Here is a 16346-nt window from a genome sequence, read left to right as displayed (position 1 = left end):
CTACATCAGAGGGAATGGATATTGGGTTGTATGTGAATTCCCTTTTCTTTCCACTCCGATCCCTTCCTGGGTCACAAAGGGAAGAGCTGACCCTTGGAGGTGATCAGTGGTTCACCTTCATTCAGTCACCCAGTGAAAGCCATCATTTAATGATGTTCTTTTCTGAAGAGCTTTCCCATGTCCCTTCATAGCTCTGGCATTGCCAGGACTGCATGTTTCAGACTGGCTTCTTCTACTGTAGCATTTGAAAGGAGCAGCGTTACTATGTGCTCTCTTGTTGTATAATGCTGGTTATGACTTACTAAGGTTGTTTTAGTAGCTATTGTAATTTTTCTTCTGTAATATTATAATAATATTTGTCTGTATGGTCTTCAGAAAGAGCTGGGAAACATATCAATAATCTTCTGTGGTTGTGAGTTTGTTTGTGGCATAAGCCTCTCCTTTTTTTGCCTGGTCTGCTGAGCACAAAATTTTGGGTCAGTTTTGAAGCCTCAACTACATGTGCACACACAAGCATTCGACAGAAGCTGGGTCATGTCAGTCTGCTCATTATTGTAAAAAATATCTTAGTGGTGAAAATTGGTGTTGTTTTGTTTGTTTGTTTGTTTGTTTTGGTTTTTTGAATTGCAGAAGGGAGGTAGAGTGCTTTGCTGTCTTAACAGCCTCACACCTGGCAGAATCAGTTAAAATGGAAAGTTATGGCAGCATGAAGATCAGAGCAGACTCTGACAGAGTGCAGCTGGTTCAAATCAGTCTTCATTAATCTATCATCTGTGACTGGTGGTGAAAAGTTGTCAAGGTTACTACATACAGGACAGGGCTAATGGTGGTTATTCCTTGGGGATCTGGGCTTTCACCCACATTTATATCAAGCCCTAAATGAATAATACTTAAAATTGAAGGGAGGCAGTGATGTCCAGCAAAGGCTTATTCCCTTCTTTCTGAATTTACTTGGGTTTAGATCCTCAAGCAGGCAGTTATGGGACAAGCTACTACTTTTGGAAGACCAAAGCTAAAATGCTTATAACTTTAATAGCCCTGGCAAAGTCCGTGTCTTCAGGTGTACTTGGGTTTTGCTACTGAAGTGCCACAGGTGCCTTAAATTCTGCTGCTTGGGTCCCAGAGAGTCAGTCCCACCTGTGCTGGGTGGGCCAGCCTCTATATGGGGCTGTGGTCGCCCTGTGCTTGTTTTTACTGGGGCTGCTGATCTAATAGGTATTTGTCAGGGCCTGTGTAGGCTCTCTGCTGCCCTATAGAAGGGGAAAGTGGTATTATAGGAGGACTAATGTTTTTTTCCTTTATTTAGGAAGAATTGACCCGTCAGAGTAAGTGTTCTGGCTGCTAGACCACGTTCCCTTTGGAGAAAGGAACAGATGGCTGCTGAGAGAAGATAGAGTGAGTATGATGTTTTTCACTTTGGGATTGGGAGACAGTGGGAGAGGGAGAAACTTGGAATCCTAAGTAATATATGAAATAGTAATAAATTGGAAGGAAGGACTGCAATTCAAGTTGTTTTCCTCTGCTGTTGTACCTTGGGTATTGTGCTCCTCTCTGGTGAGTGACTGTGTAACTGCTCGATGTGGAGGAGATCTGCCTAGTCTGTAGGAGTGCAAGCAATGCTCTTTCTTCTTTGCCCCAAGTAGCTTGTTGCTGGAGTATCCTCCTTGAAGCAGGGTGTGCTTGGGTTCCCTCTGGCAAGGAGGGACCCGAACCTCTGACTTTCTGTGTACTTGATCCTAGGGTTAGGTGGGCTGCATTAATAATAATAATGGCCCATCTTCGCGAACGAAGATTTGGGGAAAGGTCTTTTACCTTTCCAGCCTGCGCAATGGATTTTTTAGGTGAGACACAGCCTGCGCTGAACTGAGCCCACCCTTTAATCCTAAGGTTCATCTGCTGGGGCCAAGCAAGCTTGGACAATGGCAGTGAGGTCCTCAGGATGTAGGTTTGTTTAGAGTGTCCTTCTCATAGATGGATGGCCACACAGGGCTAACGACCTCCATCAGGCCAGGAGACCGGGGATTCGAACCCGTGGTCGCAGCAGTGAAAGTCCTGCACACTAACCACTAGGCCACCAGGGGTCTCAAGGTGGGCTGCATTAGAGCAAAGTTTAAAGACATTTTGTTCCTAGTAAATCTATAATTGCTGGCCAGGTCAATAGCTTTTTATGTGTCAGTAGAAAACATTGCAGGCTGCTGGGGGACAGGTGTTGGTTAGCATAAAGAATGGTTAAAAAAAGCAGGAGTGGTGCTTCAAAAAGGCTTCTTTCCATTGAAAAAATTAGTGATACTTTCTGAGGTGTATAGGGAGGTCCATCTCTGCAGCTGAAAGCAAAAGTACTTTGGAGAAATGGGCTTTTTGTGCTCTCAGCACTCCCTGCTTTAGGAGACTCCTGTTGTGTTTGTGGGAGTTCCTGTAATTACCACAGGAGTTGGGGTCATAACAACAGAGAGCCCTGAACATCCCAGATAACTAATAAACCATGGCAGGAGAACATGGGAGGGAGTGGTGGTGTTACTTTGCTTCTGGACTCTGTGCTGGGTGGTGACCCTGGTCCTGGTGTGTGTTACAATGGGGTTATGCTTCAGCTGAAGCCTCAGAGGGCTCAGTGTTCAGTGGATGGGTTGTTGTGGTCCCCCTTCTGCAGGACCCCATGGTTTGTGTGGTGTGTAGGGATCCATGGGAGTGTTGTTCAGGTGCCCTGTGCTCCTTTACAAGGCAAAACAATGCTAAAACATGGGGAGCTACAAAACTCTGCAGAGACATTTAGTGGCTGCGGCTTTAAGTTCTTTTGAATTGATGCACTTCAGTGCTGTGCTGGAAGAACACAGGGCTGTAATTAGTTGAGCCCTGTTTTTCTGATAACTACTTAAGCCTTAATATCCTGAAAAGCATGGTATTTTTCTATCAAAAAGGAAGGTTTATGTTCTGTAGTTCTATAGAACCTCATTCTTAAGGGGAAGCAGTCCATTATTACATAGAATAGATTTCCTGCATGCTTTTCAACATTATTTGCTTAATAGAATCATTAGTAGCACAATTGCTTATAGAGAAAAGCGCCAACTAACCAGAAAAATGCTCTGCAGGTCTCAGGCTGCAGTACATATAATGCTGCTCTGTACTTGATAAGCAAGGAGATCCTTCTGTATTTATTTTGAAAGCTGGTATCATGTTGAGAAGCTGAAGGCTTCCTTAAAGCAAGGTTTTAGGACAGTTAGGACTGAACTTATAATTGCTATTTGATGGCAAGGTCAACAGCTTTCAGACCTCAGAATACTGAATGGTTGCAAACCCATACTCTCCAAATACAGCTGCAAATATATCACCCTCTACCTCTGCTCCACCCACACATTGCAAATAGCTATGGGAGGAAAACATCTACTGCTGAGCAAGAAGGTTCCTAAATGATAAGCATCAATAATTTAATCAACTATAATTTATTCCTTCGTTACTCATTGCACTATGGTAAAAATGAACATCTTCGTGCTTTGCTCTTTCTTTTCTGGCAGTATTACCATAAGTACAGGTTCCTTTTTTTATTCCTGCAGATTCAGTGCATCCACAGGCAACGATTTATCACAGCAGCGTGAGCGAGTGTGTGCAAAGAATGGCAGGCTGAGAATTGCTCTGCTCACAAAACCCATGGGCAGGCAATCTCTACAGAGCTCAGGACACACAGGGGAGGGGAGGAAATGTGCTTTTGGTTAGATAGGTAATTACTCATACTGCCCATCAGGAGTTTTATTGTGCATTATTTTTCTTTTTAATCTGTGAAGTAGCTGACCTAAGGTTTGTAGCTCATTCTGAGGAGAACCTGTATAGTTTGCATAATGTGCCCTGAAATTGGCTACTGAACCCAAAATGCCACTGTAACAATTGCCATCAAGAAGAGGCAACATGGCTTGAGAGTGTCTGTAGCTGTTAGACAGTCCATTCATTGCAGCTTAGTGTTGAATAAAATCCATTTTAGTTTGTGTGAGAAGCTAGATACTTGAATAAAAAAGAAGTCTGAAGATAGGGTGTTAGTCTGAATGTCCAGGCTTCCATAACCCACTGTAGTAATGTTGCATAGAGAGTATACAAAAGCACAGGCCCCATCCAGTGGAGTTTTAGATATCTCCAAGGATAAAGCTTCTCCACTCACTTGCCCCTGTACTGGTGTTTGATCACCTGCATGGTGGAAAAAATAAAATAAGAACCATGCAAATATCTGATCAGAATTTCAAGCACTAGTCTTGATTTGGTGTTGTCTGCAGACTTGTGGAGAATATTGTGTAGGTAATTTTAAAAAGGGTTTTAAATAGCATTGAGTTTAATATCTGTCTCAGATGTTAGTGGTGGCAGCAGTTGGAGGTAGTGCTGTTGATCACGAGACTGGGGTTTTTCACTTTAGCCAGTTATGCTGTGTTTATAGGATTGGAGCAAAGTCTGATGACTTTAATGTTTCACCCTGTTTTGTATAACATGCCCGGATGTAGTTCCTCTCTCGTTGGTTAATGTCCCCCATGCCCTCCCCATTGAAAAGAGCAAAGCAAGGAGAGTCTTGTCACTGATGTGTCACTTATGAGCCACACAGTCATAACTGATGTTGAGATGTATCTTGGTGTAGCTCAGCAGTGCTGACCTGAAGGGCCCTTTTCCTCTTTTTCCTTCTTTTGCAGAGCACCCATGAGAATGGGCCATTCTTGCATTGCATGGCTTGTATTTTGGGAGCAGCAGATTCTTGGCAATTCCAGCTTTCATGGGTTTGGGAGCAAAATATCACTAGGCTGCTGCTTTGTGGTGTGGAGAGACCAGTCAGGATGAGGGTTGGGAGGTTGTGAGGCAGGCAGCATACCCAGAATGTCAGCAGGATCATCCACCACAGCTCTCACTGTTCTCATGGGTTGCCTTGACTGTCTCCTGCCCATGTTCAACTACTAACGATGGCCTGAGGGTCAGGGTTGGTTGTAGAGCAGGGTTTGGGAATAGTTTGTTTTAGCAGTGATGTACTTCAGTTACAAAGGAGTGGAGGTTACTTAGATCCTGTTAATCACTTTGAATACCAGGTGCTCTACCCCAGGGGTGGGTAAACAAGTCAGATGTCAGGGAGCAGAGAGGCTGGAGTGCTCTGCAAGGGCAGGTGAGCTGGGGAACTGAGAGTGATGCTGAGTCTGGCAGAGCAGTGACCTCCCAAACCAAGGACGAGAGGCCCCAGCCAAGACCTCTCCTGTATCTTTCCCCCATGTGGCTCTTCCCAGCAGTTGGATCCCAGGGTGTCACTCTGCCAGGTCAGAGCAGGCCCTGAGCAGCCAAACCCTGCTGGGGAGAGGTTGCAGAGTGTTTTGATGCACTTGGACCATTACATTGCAGCAGGAGATGTGAATCTCTCTAATTTGTGCATCTGAAACTTTGTAGGTGCTACTGAAGATTAACAGTAAGACTTGTTATTTTATCATGTGGAGTGTTTTCTTAGAGTTGATAAAAAGAATTAGGACCTGAAACTCCGTGTGTTTTATCTAGCAACTTAATCAGCCATGAGACTGACTCTGCAAAGCAGATCATAGGCTGCTAATGAAGATTCCTCTGATATGTGTAACACCTGAGGTATGTTGACAGCAGACAGAAATCAAAGGAAAAATTTGTGTTTTTCAGCTACAGACTTGACAGAAGGTGAATTTTGAGAGCAGTAATGTCAGCCTGAGCACCATGTCTGACTATATTATAGTATGGGAACTTTATTTCCAGATTAATAACACAAAAGAAAGGGGATAGTGTTTACAGATCAAGAGACCAAATCTGTAGCCTCATCTCCCTGACTGAGAGCAGGACCATCTGTTTCTTGCTAACGTTTGCAAGTGTCAGCTTTTGTTGCATTCCATCTTCCTTGCTGCTCAGGGAAAATCATTTGCTAATTAACAAGAAAAATCTCCTGGCATGTAATAAATATAGAGACCTTTCTTTAAACCTTTCCAGCTTTACTGAGAGGTGTCTAGTCTTCAGATGGCCAGCTCTTAACAAATGATGGTACGTGTCATAGGTAGCTGTCGTGTCCCCTGTGATCTGATCTACTCTGCTCAGGAGAATGGCAACGTGTTTGGAAAACACACAGCCTTAGTCATGGTTCTGCTACTCCGCTGGCCAAATGACAAGGCATCTCTTGCTTTTACTGCTTTCCCACTATTTTTCTTGCCATAATGTTTTCATACTTGTTAAAATAGTATGGGTTTGTTGTGTTACAAGTGGCTATGTGGTCATACTTTCAATTCCAACTGGCTTCTCTTTGTTCTGTGCAGTTACTATTCAGAAATTTAATGTGTTACTTATTTGTTTTTCCAGATCCTTCCATAGCAGTGTTGTGTAAAATGGAGTCTAATGTTAATCCTTGTGAAAGCACACTTACAAATAACACTCTTGTTCAAAACACTACTTCCCAACATTGTTCACTGCTTCTGATTTCCAGTTAACTTTCAAACCATCTGACAGTGCTTCTGTCCAAACCAATTTGGTTCAAGCATTTTAGTGATTTGTGAGGCACTGTTTGATGGAAGTCAAGATATTGCATCTCCTGTGTTCCCTTCAGCTATTATTATTTTTTTTTGTAATTTGATCAAACAAAGCACTCAATCTTTCTTGTCCCAATTTGTTTTATTGGCCATAGTGCCATTGCAAGCAATAGCCCAGAGCGTGGGATCTTCATCGTGGATTGAAGCAGGAATGTTCTGGTGACAGTTACCAGGGTTGCTGTCATTTCTGCCTAGACAGACAGGCATCACTGTGCAGGTGACGAAAATGGAAAAGACACATAGATGACAAATTCAGCACTTTGCTGTGCCAGAAGGAGCAGTGCTGTGTTGGTTCAGTGGCTTAGCATGTGTCCTCAACCTCCTCTTAGCTGGGCTTGCCTGTATGGGCTTTTCATGACCATTTCTCTTCTCTGGGCATTTTGTATGCCAGTCTCTGGTCTCTGCTGGCTCAAGCTCTAGGTGCTGCAGTAATGCATGTATTTTAAGAAATTTTCCTTGTAAATTGGGCCACAGGGGCTTTTCAGAACTGTCTGAACGAGCTGCACTTCTCCAGGACTAACAGGAATTGCTCTGGCTGAAAACTAACAGCATAATGAGCTAGTGACTAAAACTCAAGATGCAGCAGCTTTACAAAACCTAGTCAAGTGAGTTTGTTCTGTGTGGTTAGAATACAGCGAGAATTATAACAAACCTTGGCAAACATAAACTCTCTAGTGTTCTTGCTCCCTGCCAGCACAGTAACCTGCTGCAGTCAGCTCTGTACGGCAACTGCCCCTGTTGCTCTGTATCTTCCCAGTCAGCCTGGCAGCCATTTCTCAGAGAAACCAGCTCTGAGAGTGCCCTTAGACCTGCTCCATGTCCTTCATGTCCGTGTGTTTCAGCACTGGCAAAAGGGAATCGAAGAAAATGGTTTTACAGTCGGAAGAGTGCTCAGAGCTAGGAAAAGCTTTCACGTATGGAAATGCCATGAGAGGAAAGCTTTCAAAGGTTGTCTGCAGCTCCTGGACTGAGAGAGGGTGAGAGGAGAGTGTGGTCGAGCCCAGCAGCCTCTCACTGAGCAGCTGGAGCGTGCAGGGTGCCCATAGTGTCCAGTTGGCACGGTGTGCCAGCGTGCTCTCTGCTTCCTTGGCAGCAGCACTGTGCTGACCAAGCTCCCCTTAAAGCCTCTTGCATCTGGAAATTTGTCTGAAAGCGCTTGCTGCCACAGCTGTTCAGTGTGTGCCTTTGCAGGGATGGCCAGGCTGGAGTTCTGTGCATGTGTCTCAAAGGTTTCCTGCTGGGGCACAGAGCAAGTTGCTTTTGGTGATGTCATGTCCTGCCTTTGTGGGGAATCACAGCACTGCTGAGGTGGTGTGCTACAAGTGTGTGTGTAGTTTTTTTTTTCCCAGTGTCTCTTGAAAGACAGGGATTCCTGCTTATATCTTGTGTCTGTGCTGCACAACAACCTGTCTGTGCAGCTGGCAGTGTGCTGCACAGGACCTACATCACATGCAGAATTTGTGACTGCAGTTGGGGGGTTTATTGATTTCATGTACTGTACTGCTCTTCATCTCTTTGGAGGTCAGGATCATTACAGCCGTGCTGAGAGCACCTGATTTCTCCCCTCTGCCCCTTAACTGACTGAAACAACCTAATAAGCAGAGTTTTCTGGAAAACTTGGGAAGCAGAGTGGGGAAAAAAAATAGCATATCACCTAAATAAATGAAATGGGTAATGTTCCCCAAAGCAAATAGGATTTATAGTAATTTCAATATGTGGGTACGGGGAGAAAACACCAACTAGTGTAATAAAAGAAATATTGGTGGTTTCTTCAAGCAATCACTGTGTAAAATATTGTCCTTGGGAGAGAAAAGTTACCTTGATGCTGAAATAATGCATTGGGACTCTGCCTGTCAGCATTATATCAAAGCCTCAGTACATTTTTCATTCCCCCAGGCATTATTTTACAGCTATTGTCCTCAGTACCAAACTCCATTCATAACAAGTATTTATAGCTGGACATTCTTCATAATATATAAAAATGAGGAAGCTGCCACAAAATGGCTTTTGGTTTCCTTTGAGACTTGCAAAATAGATGTTAAAAACAAATGATTTAAAACAGCAATTTTATTAAAAATGTATTATTGCCATTTGTAGCTTTCACAGCTATTCTCCAGAACTACCCCAGGCTTCCAAGGATGAAGTATGAAGCTTTGAATCTGCAGCTTTGTTTTTAGTTTATTTTAAGCTTTGAGGCAACAAATCTGCTGGACCAAATTTATGCCAAATAAACGCGTGCCAGACTTATGCCAGCAGAGCTTCTGGTTCAGTCTGTTTCTCTCAATATATATTTTCAGCTTTTCTTTCATTTCAGTGGGAGACAGTCAAGGCAGAGAGAAACTAAGGACTAGCTGTATCTGGCTACTTAGTTCTGCAGATCAATACCCAGGTGTATTTAAAATGTCTCAGGAGGTTGTGTTTCCTTGCCACTGGCTGTGGGAGTGAGCCACCTGAAAGTTCCAGTAAGTACCCAGATACTATTTGGGAAAATCAGCTAGGGGCCAAATGTAGTTTTCCAAATCACACAGAAGCTTGATGGAGCAGGAATTTCCACCTAGATCTCCCTTATCCAGCTGGTATTTCTGCTTGGAGACCAGGCTGTGCCAGCTCTGCTTTGCTGATCTGGGGTCAGAACCTGAATATTGATCCAGTTCTCATTTAGCCTTTTGCTTGTTTCCAAATTAGCAGCAAGTACCAGTTTGTATTTCACTGGTCAGTCTGTTAAAGAGGTAAAAGAGATGGTGTTTAATGAAGACTGATTGCATAGGCCAGGTAATGCTGTTGGCAATTAAGATACATAATTCAACATGAGGATCATGAATCTGTGGAAGAAATAGGAATCCACCCAATGTTATTGGTAAGAGGAGTAGTCAGCACTTGCACTGGTAAGTTCCCAAAGTGGCAGAAGAAGACTGACTCAGCACAGTCCATCCCCATTTGTGGTGTAGGATACCTTTCAAGTGGGAAAGACATTGATAAAGATGGATGATAGTTTTTGAAAACTTTAAGATTTCAGTGTTTTCTGTGCACCTGTTCTAGTCCATGTGCACACATGAATTACTTTGTGCAGACAGAGCTCTTGAGCTCAGAGATGAAACAGACCTTTTTCAGTGATAGAGAAAGGGATCCCTTAGTGCAGAAGAATTGCAAGACATAATATTGTGTCCTGCCTTTGCTGGAAGCGTGTGGGGTTAGGGTGAAAGTGTTGCTTCCCTGCACATCTCTCCTTTGCACAACAGCACAAAGAGAGCTGGGGGAGAGTTTCATCTTTGCAGGCTATAGAATATTCTTCCCCCCCCTCCACTGTTTGGCTTTATGTTGATTTGGGTAGCTTGCTTTTCCTTCCTCTCTAACAACTGAAGAGTGAGATAAATGTAGGTGTAGGAGAGACTTTGACAGTTGAATATAACCTATTGATTCAGTTGACATTTTTGTCAGTAGCAGTGGAAGAAGTTCAGTTCAAGTTAGAGGGTAATGCTTGTGCTGCAAACCCTTCTTTGTGAACCTATTTAGTGAGAGAAAACATTTTTTATATTTCAAAAAAGATCTTCACTGCTACATTATGTCATCAAGAAATTATATCAAGTTGCTATTTTTGCCATTAAAACTGTTGGGCACTTTTAAAAAACCTACACCTTCATAAAGAAAGCAAAATAGAGACATTAAAACAGACAATATACTTCAAGGTACCGACTAGATCACTGTTTTCCCATCTCCTGTTTTTTATTATTCTTTACTTCTCCTAATAGCTTCTTTAGTGGGGATTTTAAAAATGGATTGCCCATGATGTTCTGCAGTGTCAGATATAAATAAAGGAAAACTGCTGCTTGTTATTTTGTTGGAAGCTTCTTGTAAAGCTGTGTAATCAGGACAATTAGAACTTTGCCTGTAGTTTGTCTTGTGGGTTTGCTGTGCACACCAGTTACATTAGTCAGGAACTGAACATAATTGCCTGACCTCCTCATACATCTGGAGGCTTGCTCAGAGAGTAGTGGTTTCTAAGCTGACTCCCCTGGATCCTACATTATTTATGACAACAGTTTTTCTTATCCTTTCAAATCTATTTTGAGGGTGTTTTGCTTTTTTGCATTTTTCTGCTTGTTTGGCATATGCTGAGATGCCTGCTAATACCAGTCTTGCAAATTAAATGGAATTAATTGTTAGCAGTATTTTCGATCTGTAAAAGGACATTTGTGTTTCCTGCTCCTTTGACTGCTTTTTGAAGTGATAAGGGAGGTGTCTGTGGAGGGACTCAGTGCTTGGGGGGGAGGAGTGTCCTACCCTTTTTGGTGTTAGGAAATTAAGAAACAATAAACTGAGCTGGAAAACAATTGAGAGGGAGAACTTAGCTGTGATGTAAGTCTTGAGGGACAAAGGTAAAGACAACCTTGGTCAAGCTACAAATGTCCCCTCCCTCAAGAATCAATTATCCTCAGTCTCATATCCTGTCCCAATAGTTGAGTGGTGATGCCTGCAGGGCATCCTGGGGCAACTTGGGAATTTTTCTTTCTCTAAATAGCAAGGCTTTCAACATAATGTAATAATATAAATGATAGGCCTTCACTTAGCATTATTTTCTGGCATTTAGAGATAATTAAAACCACTAAATTTATGGAAACATCAGGAAATTTCAATTTCCAAAGTCTCCCATGATTCTGTGTTGGTTTTTGATTGAAAACTGATATTTTTTGAAAACACATAAATTCTGGCACTTTGTGATTGAATAGCCAAGTAAACCTGAGATTTAGTAAAAGGCAAGTAGCTTGGGGCTTTTGTCTTCTATAAGCTAAATGAAAATGCTTTGCAATAGAAGCTGAAATGTCACTAGTAAGTTGGAAAACTTCTTTTTTGGGGGAGGGTGGGGGAATAGTGTCAAAGTTCTTCTACAAAACACGACATCTTATCTTTTTCTTGTTTCTTTTAATGGCAGCAAGATTTTTTTGTGTGACTTGATAGGCTGGAAAAATGGGAAAGGATATAATAACAGGCTTGGGATCACTAGTTGTGAGCATATTTGAGCTCTATAATGGGCTCTTGAAACTTATGTTGTGTGTACTTTTGCTGACGAGCAATCCAGCATTCTATAATTGACTATACAAGTGTAAAACCTGCCACCTCCCTGAATAAATTATAGTGATGTATAAACACCCAGATATGTTTTGTTCCTTTGAGTGATGATAGAAGTAGTCCAGGGATTTGCAGTTAAGAGTTCTCCTCCTCTCATCCTTTGAATGCACTCCTTATTTACTGGCCTTAGCTGACAGTTTCTTGTTTTCAAGGAGAAACTCTGAAAAATATCTTTTTCCATGACAAGATATGGTTTGGTATTAACACTGGAAAGAAATCTTTCTTTCAGCCAATGTTCTAGTGAGTTGCATAATAATTTGACCCAGTACGAACCTTTAAAGAACCAATATTCCCGTACTTAAAATTAACAATACAGGTGAGTGTTTCTTTTCCAGAGTAGTCCATCAGTGATAATTTAAAAGCAGTCATCTGCTTTTCTTGCCAATGAAAGTTCTCACACGAAACCTTTTCAAAACTACCACAGTTGGATTTGACAGGCAGCTATTTGTGCCATCGTTCATTTGCACACCTAATCCAAAGGTATGTTTGGCTCCCCCATTTGAGGGTGGAAGGACTGGGAAACTGAAGAACTGCAGCTTCTTGAGGACAAAGTGAGGACTGGTGATCTGACAGTGGAGTTGGAGGTATGGCAGGGGATCAATGCACAGAGCCTGGGAATAGCTGTTGCCCTACACTTCTTAGAGCTTCATTTTTCCTGGACATTTAAAAAAATTGAGAGCTTGTTCTGTAGCAGTTGGAACAAAAGACATGCATCTGAGAAGGATTTGTGCAGATCCAGGCATCTGGTCTCACCTGAGGAAAATTCAAGGCCAAGCTCTAGTGTTAGTCATCTAATTTAGAGATGTACTCTGGCTGTGAATATTTTCTTTTTCAGCAGGAAATGTTGTTAAACTCCTACCTTTCATTCAGTTTTGTTTGTTGGCAGCATGTAGCTCAGCTACTATCTAAGTTATCAAATTAACTTTTTAATTGCATTTACTGGTCTAATTAACAGTATAATTACCCACCCCCTACCCATTTGGAGCAGTAGAAACCACAAGCTGTTTCCTTCTCTTGCCAGTGCCAGCACAGGGTGAACTTCAATTGAAGTGATGGAAGTTCAAGTGCTGAAAAACCCAGCCATGGGCCTGACTCTGAGCTCTGTGTTTCTTTCCTGCCTCCTGCCTGTGGTGGTTGTTCCGTGTGTGTCTGTCCTCCCCCTCTTAACACAAACAGTAACTCTGGCGGGTCTGATGGCACAGCACGACCCTTGGTCTGTGCAGCGAGTTTCACAGCAGGTCGTTAGGAACGGGAGGTGCCCGCGGAGTGTGAGTAGGGGCCGATGGTTTTGTTGGATCCTACTCCTGAGACAGCCTTTTTCCCAAGACACGACTGTAGATGTCAGTGTTTAACTAGCGCAGTGCTACCGACTGCCCTGCTGCGAGGGTTTCAGTCAACATTCGATTCAGGCTTTTCACTGCGATGGGAAAAAAAGTGCTTTCCAAACTGAGACTCGGTGTCTGAAAAGAGCAGGATCCTTCAATGAAATAGTGCTGATTTAAAAGCCCGTTTTTCCTCATTTATAATGAAATTCCCTCTGTGACCTTGTATCTTTCCACAAAAAAACCCAAACTGAATTACAGACTTGTAAATATGTGCTGTAGATTTGAAGCTTTTTTTTTTATGACAGGTTACCCTATTGTATTCATGAGAAGCATAGAATAGCTCTGCATGCTTTTCAGTATTTTCTGAGTTTGTAAATAAGTATTTTTACCAAGGACTTGTAGAGTTCAATTAATGTTTCTCAATGGGACAACTGAAACTCAGTGGAAGCTTCCATTGAAAGCAGAAGGCTATGACTGCAGAAAATGGTGATTTTTGAACAACAAATGTAGTTTTTTAGCACCTTTAATTATATAATCTCAGTAAGCCCTGATATTTTTTTTAAAGTCTGATTTAAAGGGCACTGAGCATTTTAATTAGATTCTTTCTTTGCCAAACCCAAAATATGTTTTGAAAATGAAGGTGAAGTAAAATTATCAAATGTTGGAGCATCTGCTGAACTGTGGAGATTAATTTTTTGTTATGTGAATGCTACTGGTTAAAACAAAAGTAATAAGTTGTTTCCAAATTAGGTATGCTGCATGTATTACATTGGGAAACACAGTTAATTTATACTCCTATGCCTGACTTTTCAAGATAGCAGGGATTGCATAGTATAATGGACTTCCAGACAACTGCATCCATCACTGGCCAGTGAAGTCTTTCAGTTAATAGAAGAAGGTGTAAATAGGACTTGAATTCAACATGCTCTGACTGCCCAGTGCCAGAAGTAAAGCCTTGCAGAGTGCTTGTTGTTACATATTCATTTTAGAGTGTTTCTTTAGCATTCTAGTTAAAATTTAAACAGGTCAATAATATTGCCAGTTGTGATTGAAAGAGAAGAGGAATTCCAATAAAAAGCATTAAAGATCTCTTGTGAAAGGAATGAGATGATAGTCTTCTGGATAAGAAACTCTAGAAATGTTACAGGTAGGACAGTCCTTTAACTTGTCTTGTTTTTCTATGTCTGAAGGGGATGTAGAAAAATAATCATCTGGTTGCAATTTTTTTGTCAAGGTTCCTGGGGAAGATTTGTCCAAATATGGCCAGACTGTGCTCAAACACTGTGAAATTCCAGCTGGGATAGGACTGTACCTCTGGTGTCCTGTCCAATATCTCTGGCTATTGCAGGATAAGGAATGTCATCTGAGTTTTGCCTTTCCCGAGATGCTCACTTTGCCCTCAGGAGACCTGTGCCTTGGGCATGGAAATGGTGGCTGTGATCTTTGCATTTCAGAGGACAGGAGTGGAGAAAATGGGAATGGAGAGCCTGCAGGAGACTGAGGGGCAGGAATTGGAGAGAATTGTGATGTATCAGTGAAAGCTGCTTCCACTGGAGAGCATAAGTGCTGCTTAACAAGGACCTGAATTGATTTCTTGTGGAACACTGTATACAGTTCTGATGACCCATGTCCAAGGGAAATAAACTGGTGCAAAGGAAGCTTGCTAGTGTGATAAGGAATATGGAGAGCTTACTTTATGAGAGGAGACTAGAAGAGGTTGGCTTGTTTGCTTAGCATAGTATTGCCAAGGCCAAGAGGGGGATATGTTTGTCTATAAATATCTAGGAGATAAATATCAGGCAGGGAGAAGGCTCCAGCTGGAGGCCAGCTAAAGTTTAGCTCCTAGTAAAGGCTGCTGCCTTTATAGGGGTATAAAACATCTATTGTTTTGCTGGCTATGAAAACAAAGGCCTTGGTGCTACTGTCCAATGGTAGTGGTGGGAGATGAACCACAGTGTTGAAGATGATGATCAGTCAGCCAAGGACTGGCAAATGAAGGGTCCCATGGTCTGTCAGAGCAGGTTTCAGGGGACAGGAGCAGACCAACACTTTGACCAGACTGGTTATGATGCACAAGGACCTCCCAGTCTCTGACAAATGCAAATCTCAATCCTGCATTTGTGTTTCTCTTGATATTTGTGGGATCAACACAGCTTGCCACAAGCAGGAGGGTTTGCCCATGTGGAGTTCACACTAAAGCTTGCCCAGAACCTTTTAACAGGAAGATTTCATTGTTTGATTCATGGCAATCTGCCATTTCTAAATTTAAACTTGGTGGCTTATCTGAAGTAATAACAATAGACCACTTGTTAAGGCTCTGATTTATCTTATAACAGGTTCAGCTCTGTCAGCCTGAACTAGGCTTGAGAACTTTAACTTGGTATCTCTTATCTCTCGGTGTGTGTGTTTAGTCCTAGAGGAGTCACATTTTGTTCTAATCAGTTGCAAAAATTTTTTTTAGGAAATACATTCTTAAATCTGTATTGGAAATGGGGATGTCTTAACTGGTATCTCTTAATAAAGTCTATTAGAGGCAAGAACTGAGAGCAGCATGGGAGCTGTGCAGCTGGATTTTCCCACAGACTGGGTGCCTATTGAAAGCTCTCAGAGTTCCCCATCTGTCTCTGTCCATGTGAGGTGCAGAGAGGCACAGACTGTTTCCATATCATGCAAAGTTACATATATTTACTTAGAGGTGAAGGCAGTTGTTGGCCTTGCTGGATTAGCTGATGTCTGAGATCCTTTAAAGTCAGTTCAAATGTCAGTGTATTGGTTGGACATAAAAAGCTGGATTTTATAATTTATCAAACTTTACAGCAGGCTGTGAAAACAGCAACTTTTACTGACCATTTAGTCAACTTCAAAGATTAATTTCTAATCTTTCTGCACTTTCTTATTCAAATGCATGCTAGGAAATGCTACTCATATCAGTAAAAGCCTGAGGTTTATTAATGTAAACCCCATAATTAAATCTGCTAAGAGAAGAGATTTATCATCATTTATATACCTTTATAAAAATATTTATCATGACAGAATAAATGGGTAGGGTCCAGTCTTACTGTTTAAATGTGGGCAGCTCAAGGATTCCTAAAGCATGGCTTTCAAAATGGATTGTGGGAAACCCACTGTGCAGAGACTGTCCTTCCCATGCCACTGATTGCCAGTAATGTGGCTGGAGTGGCTTTGCCCTGTGAGGGTGTCTGAGCAGACACTGAGCTCTGCCTGCTCCAACCTTCTGTCACTGGGAGTCCTTTCCAATTGAAAGCTGCCTTAGAGCTCTGTGCAGAGCAGCTCCCAGGGGAAATGCTTCACAGCAAAGAGAACAATGAGGAGAAAAGGCTTCCCTCTC

General features: G+C 42.2%; 1 long non-coding RNA gene across 1 annotated transcript in view; it reads left to right on the top strand.

Annotated features, from left to right (window-relative positions):
* LOC113969492 overlaps positions 1 to 16346 on the top strand; it is a 111463-nt gene that overhangs the window by 18600 nt on the left and 76517 nt on the right. Inside the window, exon 2 of the long non-coding RNA XR_003534872.1 lies at positions 1307 to 1395. This is a non-coding gene — a long non-coding RNA (uncharacterized LOC113969492). The remainder of the gene's footprint in view (positions 1 to 1306; positions 1396 to 16346) is intronic.

This window comes from Neopelma chrysocephalum, unplaced genomic scaffold, assembly GCF_003984885.1.
Source record: "Neopelma chrysocephalum unplaced genomic scaffold, ASM398488v2 Primary Assembly neopelma1_73b, whole genome shotgun sequence".
NCBI lineage: Eukaryota > Metazoa > Chordata > Aves > Passeriformes > Pipridae > Neopelma > Neopelma chrysocephalum.
Note: the sequence above shows the minus strand (reverse complement) of the source record. Positions and strands in the feature narration are given on the sequence as shown.